This window comes from Capricornis sumatraensis, chromosome 1, assembly GCF_032405125.1.
Source record: "Capricornis sumatraensis isolate serow.1 chromosome 1, serow.2, whole genome shotgun sequence".
Taxonomy (NCBI): Eukaryota; Metazoa; Chordata; class Mammalia; order Artiodactyla; family Bovidae; genus Capricornis; species Capricornis sumatraensis.
The window spans coordinates 153,036,462-153,054,124 of record NC_091069.1 but is presented as its reverse complement, the minus strand read 5'-3'; positions in this window follow the sequence as shown (position 1 = coordinate 153,054,124).

Below are 17,663 nucleotides of genomic sequence, written 5' to 3'. Positions count from 1 at the left end.
GGGTTGGGAAAGGCTACCCACCCCAGTATTCTGGCCTAGAGAATTCTATGGACTAGTCCACGGGGTCGCAAAGAGTTGGACATGACTGAGTGACTTTCACTTTCAGTTTCAAGGAATTACTAGCTCTGAAAATAATTTTATAGGCCATTCTTTCCATAAAGAGAATGTGATTAATTACTTTTTTAATATATTTTATTTTTAATTAGATGATAACTACTTACAATATTGTGATAGGTTTTGGCATACATCAACATGAATCAGTGCTAAGTATACATATGTCTCCTTCCTCTTGAACCTTCCCTATCACCTCCCTCCCCATCACACTCCTTTAGGTTGTCACAAAGCACTGGCTTTGGGTTCCCTGTGTCATAAAGCAAACTCCCACTGGCTATTTTACATATGGAAATGTATATGTTTCAATGCTATCCTCTCATATTATCCCACCCTCTCAGACTCTGATGCTGGGAAGGATTGGGGGCAGAAGGAAAAGGGGACGACAGAGGATGAGATGGCTGGATGGCATCACCGACTCAATGGACGTGAGTTTGAGTGAACTCCGGGAGTTGGTGATGGACAGGGAGGCCTCAGTCAGTTCAGTTCAGTTGCTCAGTCGTGTCCGACTCTTTACGACCCCATGAATAGCAGGACGCCAGGCCTCCCTGTCCATCACCAACTCCCGGAGTTCACTCAGACTCACGTCCATCGAGTCTGTGATGCCATCCAGCCATCTCATCCTCTGTCGTCCCCTTCTCCTCCTGGCCCCAATCCTTCCAAGCACCAGTCTTTTCCAATGAGTCAACTGCCTGGCATGCTGCAATTCATGGGGTCGCAAAGAGTCGGACACAACTGAGCGACTGAACTGAACTGAAATGAACTGAACTGAACTCCTTCCCCAACTGTGTCCAAAATGTCTATTTCTCTTTTGCGGCACTACAAGTAGATCATCAACACTATCTTTCTAAATTCCATATATATGTGTTAATATACCATATTTGTCTTTTTTCTGACTTACTTCATGCTGTATAATAGACTCTATGTTCATCCACCTCATTAATACTGACTCAAATGTGTTCCTTTTTATAACTGAGTAATATTCCATTGTGTATATGTACCACAACTTCCTTATCCATTCATCTGTCAGCGGACATCTGGGTTGTCCTAGCTATTGTAAATAGTTCTGCAATGATCATTGGGGTACATGTTGTCTTTCAATTCTGGTTTCCTCAGGGCATAAGCCCAGTAGTGGGATTGCTGGGTCATATAGTAGCTTTATTCCTAGTTTGTTAAGGACTCTCCATACTGTTTTCCATAGTGGCTGTATCAATTTTCATTCCCACTAACAGTGTGAGAGGTCCCTTTTCTCCACACTCTCATCAGCATTTATTTTTTGTAGACTTTTTGATAATGGCCATTCTGACCACTGTGAAATGATACCTCATTGTAGTTTTTATTTGCATTTCTCTAATAATTAGTGATGTTGACCACCTTTACATGTTTATTAGCCATCTGTATGTCTTCTTTGGAGAAATACCTGTTTAAGTATGCACACTTTTTGATTGAATTATTTTTTGGTATTGAGTTACATGGGCTACTTGAATATTTTGGAGATTAATTCCTTGTCAGTTATTTCATTTGCTATTAATTTCTCCCATTCTGAGGCTTGTCTTTTCACTTTGCTTATAGCTTCCTTCATTGTGCAAAAACTTTTAAGCTTATTTAGGTCCCATTTATTTACTTTTGTTTTTATTTCCATTATTCTAGGAGGTGGGTCATAGAGGATCTTGCTGTGATTTATGCCAGAGAATGTTTTGCCTATGTTTTCCTCTAAGAGTTTTATAGTTTCTGGTCTTACATTTAGGTCTTTAATCCATTTTGAGTTTATTCTTGTGCATGGTGTTAGGAAATGTTCTAATTTCATTCTTTTACACATAATTGACAAGTTTTTTTTTTCCATTGCATATTTTTGCCTCCTTTTCAAAGATAAGGTGCCCATAAGTGTGTGGATTTATCTCTGGGCTTTGTATCCTGTTCCATTGGTCTATATTTCTATTTTTGTGCCAGTACCAAACTGTCTTGATGACTGAAGCTTTGTAGTATAGTCTGAAGTCAGGAAGGCTGATTCCTCCAGTTTCATTTTTCTTTCTCAAAATTGCTTTGTCTATTCAGGGCCTTCTGTGTTTCCATACAAATTGTGAAATTATTTGTTCTAATCCTGTGAATAATACCATTGGTAGTTTGATAGGGATTGCATTGAATCTACAGATTGCTTTGGGTAGTGTAGTCATTTTCACTATATTGATTCTTTCAATCCAGGAACATGGTTGTATCTCTCCATCTGTTTGTGTCATCCTTGATTTCTTTCCTGAGGTACTTGTAATATTATTAATTTTCTGAAGTAACTCCTTGATAAAATTTCAAATAAGCCTGGTGGAAAGAAGCCACAAAAGGTAGAAAAGATGGAATTGATATTTGGACCGTATGTTCCTGACTTCAGGTTTGAAAATGGGTAGAACTCCACAAGAACTCCAAAAAGCTCCCAGTGAGCCTGAGAACAATGTAATAGTGATAAGAACAACTTAGGAAGACAACTGACAAGGATGAGTAAATTTAAGTTTTATTTCTTTTTTCACAACATTTCATCTTCTTTTTTATAGGTCACCATTGAACCAAAGTGCTCTTTTTATTAGGAACATTGGGTTTCTGCTGATAAGGAAATCAGTCCTTCCATGTTAAGACAACTTACATATTAGTAATGAGAGAAAGATGTCAGCAAAATGTTAGATCCCTGTGTTCACCTTTTAAACATATCTTCATTCCTTTCAAAAAGTTTTTTTGAAGTTCTCTGGCTTATGGCCATGGGTCCACTTTCTTACCCTTTCCCTGGTGACCACCATCAGTTCTTTGGTCTCCCTGCTATTTATGTGTCACAAGAAAGGATCCTCCACCTCCACTGACCTCAAGACAATTTTCAGAGAGAGTTGTAAGTCATAGCTTATACATAAAATCTTTAATAATTCTGATGCATATGCTTTGTGATAGTAGGATTCTGTGGGAAATGAGTAAAGGAATAATCACATATTTGATTCAACACAGTGCAGAACAGAAATACCAGCTCCAGATTGGCAAGATGATTCATGATCCAAGTCAATTAGCTCAGAGGAAACAGCATTTCAGAGTCATAGGTGACCACAAGAATTTTAAAACTCTAGAAACAGGCAGAAATTTGGGGGCAGGGAATTTCACGTGGCTTGAAATGAGAAGCTGACAAATTTCTATCTCTAGAGAAATCATCTGGCATAGGGATAACTTGTGAAATGCCACATTAATTAGGAAAACCTTCTAAAGATTCCAAAGGGGACCCTGTCTTCTGAACAACAGAAAGATTGTCCTGGCTTATGCTATGTTTAAAGAGATTATTTTCTTTCTCATCTAGGATGCATGGCCCTCAATAGCCACCAAGAGATTTAGGGAAATTTTCTGGTGCCAGTTTATTAATACTTTCTGAACAGCTCAGCCTTGATAAAAAGCAATCAAAAAATTTATTATGCATCTCAGTAATACCAGGAAGTTAATTCTATTTCTATGCCAATAAGCCCAACTAGCATTAAATTAAATATTGGAGAATGAAATGGCAACCCACTCCAGTGTTCTTGCCTGGAGAATCCCAGGGTTGGGGGAGACTGGTGGGCTGCTGTCTATGGGGTTGCACAGAGTTGGACACGACTGAAGCGACTTAGAAGCAGCATTAAAAGAACATTGTTGGGTTTGTTTGTTTGACTGACTGTTCCAAGGGTGGCAAAACTTCTGAGGGGATTGGGAAGAATGTCCTTTGGCTCCACCCTGGTTTAGGTTCAGTGAACTTGACTATGGTCCTTGTAAGCACCTTGATTTGGCATTGACATTGAAGAAAAACAATCATTATTCAAAAGAAAAAATATAGAAAAGTTTGAAATTGACTATTAAGCAATTAAAAAAAAATTCCCTTTCCTGATAGTTCTAAGTGAGTGTTCTCTTTTCCTTCATTTGGCTCTGCTCATGAGTAAAGTGAGATCACTAAGGACAAATCTAATCAATATGACTTATTATTATCAATCTATATTATCTATACAAAATTTCATGATACATGTTAATTTGCTAAATATAACTTATAATTTGTAAAGTACTTGCTACTAAAGTGATACTATACAAAGTGTGAACTAAGTGAAATGCGTCTTTGACTCCCCCACATGTTTCTATGATTTTTTCCTATCCCCTATATCCTTCATCTAGACATCCTTCTCCAATAGAAAGACCACAAGTCACATGAGGCTACCTAAATTTTAATTGAAATTAAATAAAATTTAAAATTCAGTTCCTCTGTTGCACTGGCTACATTTCAAGTGCTCAGTCATCACATATACCTAATAACAACTGTAGTGAATAGTGCAGATAAACAACATTTTCATCATTGCAGAAGGTTTTAATGCACAGTGCTAGTCTCAGCTTTTAAAGCTTCTGTGATCCCTCTTTGGGCAGTATTCTCCCCACCCAGGTTATGGCTTCCCAAGCATTTCCTCATATTTTCCTTGCTTCTACTTTTATTACTCTCATAACTTTTCTGAGTTTTCTCATGGTTCTCCACAGAAAATTCTGCTTTGTAATTCCTTCTTTGAAAAACTTCCTTAAAAGTTAAATAACTGGATAAACTAATTCATGTTTAGGCAATTTGTGGGTGCACAGAGTCGACATGTTGTTTCTCCCAAGTAACACATTTGCATCTTATTAGAAAGCTTCTAGAGATTTCATGCATTTACACAAAGGGTTGATTCTAAAGTGCGTGGCTTTGAGCACCATGGTAACAGGAACCTTGGTGAACAGACCTCACAGTGCAAGAGCCTTTAGAGCACATTTCAAAGCACCTTATCCTGTTGGCCTGCACATCTATAACAGCCTTGGTCACTATGTTATTTTGTCTCCTAGGAGTTCTGGGAAATCTGTGTCACCACAAAAGAAGTATAATTATGCATCTGACACAGAGTAGGGATAGTAGGTCAAAAGATGTTTGTTTTGCTTGTAACCATGAAAAGTTTTAGAGCTCAGGGTGGGGTTTGGGTATCATAATCCATTTATTCTTTGCCCATTCTGGGCTTCTTGCCAAGGCATCATATAAATGACAATCAATAACAAAATAAGAGATAATATAATATTCTTTAATAATAGGCTGACAAATGTTCCCTTCTTCCTGAACAAAGGACCCTGACAAAAACTGAACTGGCAAATGCAGCTTAGGCCAGAAGACATTTTAAAAAGAAAATAAAGAAGGAGGCAAGGAACTGGCAACTATGCCTGGGACAAAAGTCTTCTTTATCTTTTTGCCACAAGCTTCAAGAAGTAAAGGTAAATATCCACCTCCCCAGAAGGCTTTTGTTCTCTTAATGTGTTCCCCAAAAACGAGGTAGAAGAGAAAAAGAAAGTAACTGGATCTGAATCAAAAGCAAGTCATAAGCTATGCAGAGTGTCCCACATTCTAGATTCAGCTGATTGATTTTTTGTGGTGTCATTTAACTTGATCTTTAGACATAGGAATTTTTATAGAACCAAATCTAACTGTATCTTCACAAAAAAAAAAATAATCAATAGCATCTCTCTGGTGTTTATTTTGGATTTTAGGGGTTTTTTTTTAAATATTATTTCTTATTTGTCAAAGAATTAGTAGCACACAGCTTTAATAGTGGATTAGAGCCAAAAGGTTAATAAGAAGGCAGTACTCTAATTCCACTGTAACACTCTCCAGAAACTACCACTTTCATCTCTTCTTAACTGTTTTTTCTGTTTTGTTTTGTTTTTCTGGTAGTTATATGAATATGTCTAAATGCCATTTTATACTACCATCACTCTAAAAAAAATTTCATTATGGAAAATGTGAAACACATAAAAAAGTTAGAAAATAGCATGATGAATCCACCCCAGGGACCCATCACTTGGCCAATCTCCAATCATCTAAACAATCATTCATTTATTCACCCACTCATTTTACTGTATTTTTTAAGTAAATAGAAGATATTGATGTATCATTTTAATTTTAAGTATCTCAATTTATATCACTCAGTTCAGTTCAGTTCAAGGTACAACAATTTTTAAAATCTTTAAAAAATATAATCACAGTACTATTATCCCACTTCCAAATTTAACAATTATTCCTATTATCAAATATCCAGTTATTGATATTTTTCCAGCTGTCTCATAATTTTTTACATTTGGTTTATATAAATCAAGATGCAAACACAATTTTCTTTTTTCAGTGTGATTTAAGTCTCCTTTCTTTTAAGCTATGGCAGGCAATTTTGCTCCCGGGGACTATTTGGCAATCTCTAGACACAATTTTGGTGGTCACAACTTGGAGGCAAGGGCTCAAAACTACTTCAATGGCTTCTGGTTGGTAGAGACCAGAGCTGCTGCTAAAAATTCTACAGTGCACAGGATAACCCCAACGATAAACAATTACCTGGCCCAAAGTGTTAATACTGACAAGGTTGAGAAACCCTCCACCCCTCAACCCTCCTTATTTCTAGATCAATTGACCGCTAGTTTTTTGCTGCCTTCTGGACTTGCTAATTGAATCCCCATTTTGTCTTATGACATGGCCCTAATTCTCTATAACTTGTATAAATTGGAAATAAAAAATGGAATACTTTATAATATTAAACCAATAGAAAACAAAGAACTAGATCTGATAGAGTCCCTGAAGAACTATGGATGGAGGTTCCTGACATTGTACAGGAAGCAGTGATTAAAAACCATCCCCAGGAGACAGAAATGCAAAAAGGCAAACTTGTTGCCTGAGGAGGCCTTACAAATAGCTGTGGAAAGAAGAAAAGCAAAAGGCAAAGGAAAAAAGGAAAGATATACCCATTTGAATGCAGAGCTCCAAAGAATAGCAAGGGGAGATAAGAAAGCTTTCCTCGATGATCAATGCAAAGAAATAGAGGAAAACAATGGAATAGGAAAGACTAGGAATCTCTTCCGGAGAAGGCAATGGCACCCCACTCCAGTACTCTTGCCTGGAAAATCCCATGGATGGAGGAGCCTGGTAGGCTGCAGTCCATGAAGTCACTAAGACTCGCACATGACTGAGCAACTTCCCTTTCACTTTTCACTTTCATGCATTGGAGAAGGAAATGGCAACCCACTCCAGTGTTCTTGCCTGGAGAAACCCAGAGATGGGGGAGCCTGGTGGGCTGCCGTCTATGGGGTCGCACAGAGTCAAACACGACTGAAGCGACTTAGCAGCAGAAATCTCTTCAAGAAAATTAGAGATACCAAGGGAACATTTCATGCAAAGATGGGCAGAATAAAGGACAGAAATGGAATGGACCTAACAGAAGCAGAAGATATTAAGAAGAGGTGGCAAGAATACACAGAAGAACTGTACAAAAAAGATCTTCATGACCAGAAAACCACAATGGTGTGATCACTCACCTAGAGCCAGATATCCTGGAATGAGAAGTCAAGTGGGAAGCATCATTATGAACAAAGTTAGTGGAGGTGACGGAATTCCAGTTGAACTATTTCAAGTCCTAAAAGATGTGCTGTGAAAGTGCTGCACTCAATATGTCAGTAAATTTGGAAAACTCAGCAGTGGCCACAAGACTGGAAAAGGGCAGTTTTCATTCCAATCTCAAAGTAGGCAATGCCAAAGAATGTTCAAACTACCACACAACTGTAATCAGCTCACGCGCTAGCAAAGTAATGCTCAAAATTCTCCAAGATGGGATTTGACAGTACGTGAACTGAGAAATTCCAGGTGTTCAAGCTGGTTTTAGAAAAGGCAGAACCAAAGATCAAATTGCCAACATCTGTTGGACCACTGAAAAAGCAAGAGAGTTCCAGAAAAACATCTACTTCTGCTTTATTGACTATGCTAAAGCCTTTGACTGTGTGGATCACAATAAACTGTGGAAAATTCTGAAAGAGATGGGAATACCAGACCACTTGACCTGCCTCTTGAGAAACCTATATGCAGGTCAAGAAGCAACAGTTAGACCTGGACATGGAACAACAGATTGGTTCCAAATAGGGAAAGGAGTACATCAAGGCCATATATTGTCACCCTGCTTATTTAACTTATGTGCAGAGGACATCATGAGACATGCTTGGCTGGATGAAGCACAAGCTGGAATCAAGACTGCTGGGAGAAATAGCTATCACCTCAGATATGCAAACAACACTATCCTATAGCAGAAAGCAAAGAGGAACTAAAGAGCTTCTTAATGAAAGTGAAACAGAGTGAAAAAAAATTGGCTTAAAATTCAGCATTCATAAAACTAAGATCATGTCATCCAGTCCCATCATTTCATGACAAATAGATGAGGAAACAATGGAAAAAGTTACAGACTTTATTTTCTTGGTCTCCACAATCACTGCAGATGGTGACTGCAGCCATGAAATTAAAAAACTCTTGTCCCTTGGAAGAAAAGCTATGACCACCCTGGATAGCATATTAAAAAGCAGAGATATTACTTTGCCAACAAAGGGCTATATAGGCAAAGCTATGGTTTTCCAGTAGTCATGTATGTATGAGAAAGTTGGACCATAAAGAAAGCTGAACACTGAAGAATTGACATTTTTGAACTGTGGTGTTGGAGAAGACTCTTGAGAGCCCTTTGGAAAGCAAGGAAGTCAAACCAGTCAATCCTGAAGGAAATCAGTTCTGAATATTCATTGGAAGGACTGATGCTGAAGCTGAAGCTCTAATACTTTGGCCACCTGATGCAAAGAACTGACTCATTTGAAAAGAGTTTTCCTGATGCTGGGAAAGATTGAAGGTAGGAGGAGAAGGGGTCAACAGAGGATGAGATGGTTGGATAGCATCACTGACTCAAGGGACACGAGTTTAAGCAAGTTCCAGGAGTTGGTGATGGACAGTGAAGTCTGTGTGCTGCAGTCCACAGGGTTGCAAAGAGGCGGACCCAACTGAGTGAGTGAACTGACCTGAATGGTTTAAGTATAAAATTAATGACCAACTATGTAATTCTTAAATTCTCAGCATCAGGTTGCATAATATAGAAATCTATCATACTACCATTTCCTTCTTGCGTGGCCCTCTCTTGTCATATGCTACATATGTGCCCCTACAAGTTTACCCTTCAGCCTGCCTTGTGATCAGGAATACTGGCCTGTGTACACAACATCAGTGGACTCCCTTGCTCTCTCTCTCAGGTCCGGCTCAGTCATTAGACATACTTGTTTTCCATTTGTGCTGAGAAAAAATTCAGGAAAACATGCTCTTTGGATTTCCAGAAATCACATCACTTACTTTTCTTACCCTTTCCTCTTTTTTTTCTAGTTTTTATTATTGCTCCTTCTTATTTTTTAAATTTTTTTTAACTTTACAATACTCTATTGGTTTTATTGCTCCTTTTTAATTCTTACATCTTCAGGAATGTAACCAGACATAATTAGGGAATTATATCATCAACCAAAAGTTATTTAAATGGGAAAACATTGTTTCTGTTGACTCAAAAAAGAGGAAGGGAGCTCAAGCAACAAGACAAGGAATAGAGGTTTCCTCATAGTAACTATACATGACTCACTGGCCTTGTTTGTAAGCACATATGAGACACCCCCTGAGTACACCTCAACACATTGGGAGTCAGGGACATTTTAGGTTAATGGAATCCTGTGTCATCAGAAGAGGCATGACAAAGCAAACCTGAGGTTGCTTAAAGAACAGCTCTGCTATCGGTGTAAGGTATTGAAATATGGGACAAGCTGCCTAGAGAATACTCCCTCAGAGGAGGGTACATCCTCATACCTAACCCAGCACTGAGATAGACAGGACTCATATAATTATTTGTTGAATGCAAATTCAGTATATCTTACTGAAATTTTTTTCTCTCAAAAATTTGAGGAAGCACAAAAGAGAACAATTAACCTGTCATTCTTGTATTTTTGATTCAATTCTGATCAAAAAGGAAGAATTGCTTAGTGAAGCAGAAGTGATAGGAACATTAAAATGCTATGAGCACTCCTTGGAGAACTGGTTGATTTCACAGCTGAGGCAAGGAAAATACCAGAAGAGCATAGAGTATCTTATGGTCCTAAACAATAAGGAAGGACTCAAAAATAAAGGATGCAAACATGTGAAGATGGCATAAGAGCCTGAAAGAGTACCCAATAGCCAAAGTTGAAAAATATTTACCAACAGATTAACTAAAATGAATATAGACTCATAACCCTAATAATAAAATTAACATCCATGAATCCATCCTTTTATAAATAAATAATTACATAAACCAATGAGAGAGAAGAGACAATTCTTCCTTATGAAAGCATTACTTGAGCTATCACCTCATACCTGTTAGAATGACTATTATCAAAGAAATACAAATGTTAATGAGAATGTGGCTAAGTGGTAAAGAATATACCTACCAGTGCAGGAGATGTGGGTTCAGTCCCTGGGTCTGAAAGATCCTCTGGGGAAGGAAATGGCAACCCACTCTAGAATTCTTGCCTGGAAAATCCCGCGGCAAGGGGCCTGGTGGGCTATAGCCCATGGGGTCAAAAAGAGTTGAACACAGTTCAGTGACTAAACAACAAATGAGAATGTAGAGAAATGGAAAACCTCATGCACTATTGGTGGGAATGCAAATTATTTCAGCCATTATGGAAAGCAGTATGAGGTGTTCTTCAAAAAATTAAAAATAGAACTCCCATATGATCCAGGAACCTCACTTCTGGATTATTAGCCTAAGGAAATAAAAACAATATCTGGAAAAGATATCTGCACCCCCATGTTCATTGCAGCACTTTGCCCAACATCCAAGACATGGAAACAATATAACTGTCCATCGATGGATGAATGAATAGAGAAAATATTATATTTATATATTATATGCATTTATATTTGTTATATGATTATATAATTCAGCCATATATCTTGCAATTTGTAACAACACAGATGGATTTTGAGGACATTACTCTAAGTGAAATAAGTCAGACAGATGAAGACAAACACTGTATGATATTCCATGTACACAGAAACTAAAAAGGTCAAATTCATAAAGATAGAGAGTAGACTGATGGTTGCCAGAGGCTTGGAGTTTTGTGGGGTGGGGACATGTCAAAGGATATAAACTTCTAACTATAAGATGAATAAATTCTGGGGAATCTAAGGTACAGAATGGCAAATATATTTAACAATACTGTATTATATACTCAAAGGTTAAGGGAGTAAATCTTGAATGTTATGCCTTCACACACACACACAAAATGCTTATTATGGGAGGAATACAGGTGTTAACTAACATTATTGTGGTAAATTATTTTGTAATATACATGGATATCAAATTATCACATTGTAGAACTTAAATTTACATATGTTATTTGTCAATAATATTTTAATAAAGCTGGAAAAAATAGCACAATTTTATTTCCTTAAGTTTGGTTTAAATCAGGCTATTTTTTTTTTAAATTTTAATTTTTTATTTTTTTAATTTCAAAATCTTTAATTCTTACATGTGTTCCCAAACATGAAACCCCCTCCCACCTCCCTCCCCATAACATCTCTGTGGGTCATCCCCATGCACCAGCCCCAAGCATGCTGTATCCTGCGTCAGACATAGATTGGCGATTCAATTCTTACATGATAGTATACATGATAGAATGCCATTCTCCCAAATCATCCCGCCCTCTCCCTCTCTCTCTGAAATTTTTCCTTTTTTTAAAAAAAATAGCCTAAATCAGGCTATTTTTTTAAAAAAAAGGAAAAATTTCAATTAACACATAGAAGATAACAACTAGAACAACACAGTAATAACTGCGAAAAGTTAAGGTGCACTTCAGGATGCTAAAATGAGTGGGTGAAAGTTTAAGTAAAAAATGGATATTTGCATGTTCTCAAAGACTCCCACAAAATATTGAGTAATAAGAAGAGGGAAATAGTAACTTTTTAGTGGAGATCCTAAGAGACACCAACCTAGCTAACTGATCAAAGTTAACAACCCTAGTAAAGTACTTTCCAGAATCATCTGGTTTATAAAAGGTAAGGAAAAACTAAGTCATTGTCACAGATTGGAAGATATTAAGGAAACATGACAACTAAATGAAATGTATGATCCTTGTTTGAATCCAGGAATAGAAAAAAAAGAAAAAGAATATTTATGGAGAAATGAGCAAAGTTCAAATGAATTTTGTAATTCAGTTAAAAGTGACTGAATTAAGGCTTAATACTTAGTTTTGGTAATTGTTCTATAATTATGTAACATGTTAACAAACACAGGCTGGTCAAGGGTATATGGGAACTCACTGGGCTATTTCTTCAACTCTCCTGTAAATCTAAAATGATCTCAAAATAAAGAAATTTTTAAAATGTGATGAGCACATCTTGGAATTCCTAGGACAGGAGGTCTGGAACACTTTGTAAAATCAGCACACACTCATTCACCACTGGGAAACAGTTTCCAAAACTTCAGAGGAAAGATAGACATGATCTCATATCCAGAGATCCTAAAGGGAAAGTGATTCAAGAGAAAAAAATAAACTCAAACAAAAACATTAAAAATATGAGAAACTTGTGAGTCATCTTCCTGCCTCTTCCTTTTCCACACACTCAATCAGCCACTGAATCCTATCAATTCTACCTTCTCAATGTCACTCAATCTGAACCCCTTGTATTACTCTGCATTGAACTAATTGTATGTTCATTGTCCTCTTGACTAATGACTTGCCTGCCACAAGTTTTCCAAAATCTAACATATCCTGTGTTCATGTTGCCAGAATTGTTTTTCTAAAAGAGTTTATTTTTCCTTCTCTCTTCAAGAACATTCAAGTTGATTCCATTTGGAATAAATCCAAATCCCTGAGAAAACATTCACCACCCCTCATCATTTAGCTGTTCCCTAACTTCAGTCTCATCTCTGCTCATTCACCCAAGAAGTACTGTACTCCAGCTGCAGAACTAATTGAAGCCAAGTATATATTATTTAGCTTCTCTTTATGTTTCATTTATGAATTAGTTAGTTCAGTCACTCAGTCATGTCCAACTCTTTGCAAACCCATGGACTGCAGCATGCCAGGCTTCCTGTCCATCACCAACTCCCAAAGCTTACTCAAACTCATGTCCATTGAGTTGGTGATGCCATCCAATCATCTCATCCTCTGTCGTCCCCTTCTCCTGCCTTCAATCTTTCTCAGCATCAGGATCTTTATCAGTGAATCAGTTCTTCACATCAAGTGGCCAAAGATTTGGAGTTTCAGCTTCAAAATCAGTCCTTCCAATGAATATTCAGGACTGATTTCCTTTAGGATTGACTGGTTGAATCTCCTTGCAGTCCAAAAGACTCTCAAGAGTCTTCTCCAACACCACAGTTCAAAAACATCAATTATTTGGTGCTCAGTTTTCTTTATAGTCCAACTCTCACATCCATACATGACTACTGGAAAAAACAGCTTTGACTAGATGAACTTTCGTTGGCAAAGTAATGTCTCTGACTTTTTAATATGCTCTCTAGGCCTGGCATGCTGCAAGTCATGGGGTCGCAAAGTGTTGGACACAACTGAGAGACTGAACTGAACTGAACTGAACTGAGTTTGGTCATAGCTTTTCTTCCAAGGAGCAAGAGTCTTTTTATTTCATGGCTGCAATCACCATCTGCAGCGATTTTGGAGCCCAAGAAAATAAAGGGCACAAACAGAACCTTGTGCACACAAGGACCCAGGAGAAAGGAGCAGTGACCCCACAAGAGACTGACCCAGACTTGCTAGTGAGTGTCCAGGAGTCTCCAGTGGAGGCTGGGTCAGCAGTGGCCTGCTGCAGGGTCGGGGCACTGAGTACATGCATGGGAACTTTTTAAAGAGGCAGCCATTATCTTCATTACTTCCACCATAGTTTGGCCTCAGGTCAAACAACAGGGAGGGAACACGGCCCCACCTATCAACAGAAAATTGGATTAAAGATTTACTGATCATGGCCCCACCCATCAGAACAAGACCCAGTTTCCCCCTCAGTCAGTCTCTCCCATTAGGAAGCTTCCATAAGCCTCTTGTCCTTATCCATCAGAGGGCAGACAGAACGAAAACCACAATCACAGAAAACTAACCAAACTGATCACATTTATGAATAGGATATCACATTACCCAGCTTCTCTGTCCCACAAACTCTTATTCACTCTTGATCAAACATCACTTCTGTTACAGACTTCTCTGATTTTTCACAGCCTCCTTATCCCATTCTACATGCTCTACAAGCAAAATTAATCCTATCTCTCTGCTATGCTCCCACAGAACATTGTGATTACTCTTAATAAGCATATGCTATATTTACTGTATATAGCTTGTAGTATACAAGTTGGCTTGCCTTAGTAGAGTATAAGTCTTCTGATGGGAACACTCATATCTAATTCACCTAACAATCTCCAGTCTGGACTCACTGCCTAGCAATTAAAGGCCTGTCAGCACCATTGAATGGGGTGAACTGATTTAAAATATAACCAAATCTGATTCCTAGGGGATGCAGAAAGAAACAGTTAAAGGAGTATATATATGGATATACATGTTCCTGTTGAACTTAAATTATTAAATGACATTAAAAAAACTAGTAGAAAATAAAAGCCTTATGATTGTAGGTGGACGTAAAAGAATAGTATTCTAACAAGAATACTAATAACCAAAATATTTTAGGCTTGTGAAACAAAAATGTCATTGACAACAGAAAGGATTCTATTAGCTACATCAATTTTAAGAAAAATGAGTAAGGGGAAAGCCAGCTATTTATGAAAGATAAGAATAATGTCAATGATGAAAAGTAGAAAAAAAAATTACTCAACTTTTCTTTTTATTTACATCTTCATCAAGGAAAATGATGGTCACATTATAAGAAAAATCTTGTTAAAGGAAATAAAGCCAGGTTGAAGGAACTAGTTATCAGTTACATTCCAGATTCAGTTATATCCCAGCACTTGACAACAACTTGATGATATTAATCATTGACATGGAATCATTGTCAGAAATATTTAAAAGAGTATGAGTTGATGTAGTAAAATAAAAAATTACAATTAAGAACAAAGTGAGAGAGACCAATGCAAATCAGTGTTCTGTGAACGAAATGTGAGCTTCATTCACAAGGAACTGTGAGTTTCTCAGTTTAATATTAGACTCAAATTATACAATACTTATTAGAAAGATGGTTTGCAGGATATTATAAAGCTGTGCTGTCCATATAATCACTAGTCAAATCTCATCATTTAAATTATTGCAATTTTTAAAAAATAAAAATCAATTCGTGAGTCACACTAGTCACATTTTAAGTACTCAGGAGCTGCATATGGCTAGTGGCTCCTATACTGAACAGCACAGGTAATATTTATCACTGCAGAAAGTTCCTTTGGACAGTGCTGTCAAAGGAAATAGTGAGCACTGGGAACCAGTATCATTTACAGAGAATGTTATACTGAACTAATAAAATATTATTTCCTAGGATTGTTATACTGTAGGAGGCAGGGAGTATGTAGATATAGACTATATCAATTACAAAAAAAAATCTAACAAACTTTCTTATGAAACCTTAATTGATTGAAAACATAGAAATATGGACAAGGTATAAAACAACTGAGCAAACAATTGTCCTCACAGACTGCTGATTAATGAATATAATTTTGGAAGAATGATTTACTAGTTTTCTCCAAAATCTTGTCACTGGTCCTCTCTTGCAAATTTTTCATCAATAATTTGCTGACAAATAAAAGGCATAGTCACCAAGCTTTCAAACAACTAAATGACAGAGAGATTATGTCATAACTTTCTGGAGGACAATTTACTGAAACATATCAAAACCTGTTACAGTTTTACTTACTTCTTGAGTCACAGTTCTACTTTCTCAGGGAATAGTCACAGATGTTTGCAAGGCTTTAGCTACATGGTGTTATTTCTGGCAAAATATCTGGGGGAAATCTAAATGTTAAGTCATGAGACTAATTAAATAAACTGCAGTTAATTTGCATTGATCATCACTGTATTTCCTATAATACTATGCACTTCAAGGGTATTTTTAAAATATGTCAAATAAAAGATGAATGAAGTGAGAAAAAAGAAAATTATAAAATAAACTATATCATATGCATCATACATATCTGGTATTGCAATAAATGCATATGTACTGTGTGTATGCATAGAGAGAGATATGTATGTACATAGAGATGAAGACTAGATAGAGATATACTAAAATGCTAATAATATTTATTCTCTGGCAAGGAGTTAGGGAACATCTTTGTTTTCTCCTTTTAACTCAAGATTTTTAACATCCTGTCATGAATAGATGATTCTTTAGCATAAGGACAACATTTTGAATAAAGAGCAATGGATAATACATTTGAATAGAATCAATATTTTAAGGGAAGAAAACACATTCAACAAGCTAGAATAGTGGATCAAAATTAACAAGAAAAAGCTTACTAGGCACATATAAAATGTCCAGCTTTAAGTTCTTAAAGTCTTCTGGAAAAAGTACAGTTTTGCAAAGACTGACCTAACAATAAGTTTGTCAAAATAAACACAAAAATTTTAAACGAATTTAGTAGCAAAATTTCCAAAAGGGTGGATACAAACTTAAATTACATTAACAGGATATTTTGCCCAAAACAGGGAGAGTAATAATAGTCCTTCTGTTCTCTTGGGGTGATACAACCATATCTGTTCACTGGTCTTCCTTTTTTCATACAATGGAGTTTACCTGAGAGGGGAGTGGGGAATGGGTAACTAGGAAATTGAATATTTTCTAGCATTGTATAGGACTTATATTATATAAGACATATTGTATAAGACTTTTTTAATATAAAGCAATTATGTTTTTTTCTTTCTTTCTTTTCTTTATTTTAAAGAAAAAGTTAGCCAAATTGGTGCTCTTTAGCTTAAAATATGAAAAACTGTAGGAATTCCTAGATAGTTGTTTTCATGCACAGAAGAGGGACTAGATGGTATATTAGGTCACTGACACAGATAAGTGATAGGAGTTCAGATTTCCACTTAGCATAAGGAAAAAGGGCAAGTAAAAACTATACTGAACTCACAAAAACCTACACACAAATGTTTACAAGCAGCTTTATTCATCTTTGCCAAAATGTGGAACCAACCAAAATGTTCTTTAATAGGTAATGGATGAATAAACTGTGGTACATCCAGACAACAGAATATAATTCAGTACTAAAAATAGATGAGTTGACATGACATGAAAAGACATAGATGAATATGAAATGTATATTACTGAGTGTCACAAGACAATATGAAAAGGCTACATATGATGACTTCTACTATACAGCATTCTGAAAGAGGCAAAACCGTGTCAATAATAAAAAGATCAGGGGTTGCCAGGGCTTAGTGTAGAGGGAGGGAGGAGTAGGCTAAGCACAGAGGATTTTTATGGTAGAGAAACTTCATGACAGCATAGTCATGGATACATTTCATTACACATGTGTCAAAACCATAGAATGTACATTATCAATAAGGAAATCACGAATAAGACTCTCACTAGAACCCAATCATGCTAGTACTCTGATCTTGGACTTCTCAGCCTCCAGAACTACAAGAAATAAATGTTTACTATTTAAACCACCGGATCTATTCTACCTTGTTATTGCAGCCTGAAATGACTAAAACAAATACTTTCTGTTTTTAAACCTAAAGTATTGTAC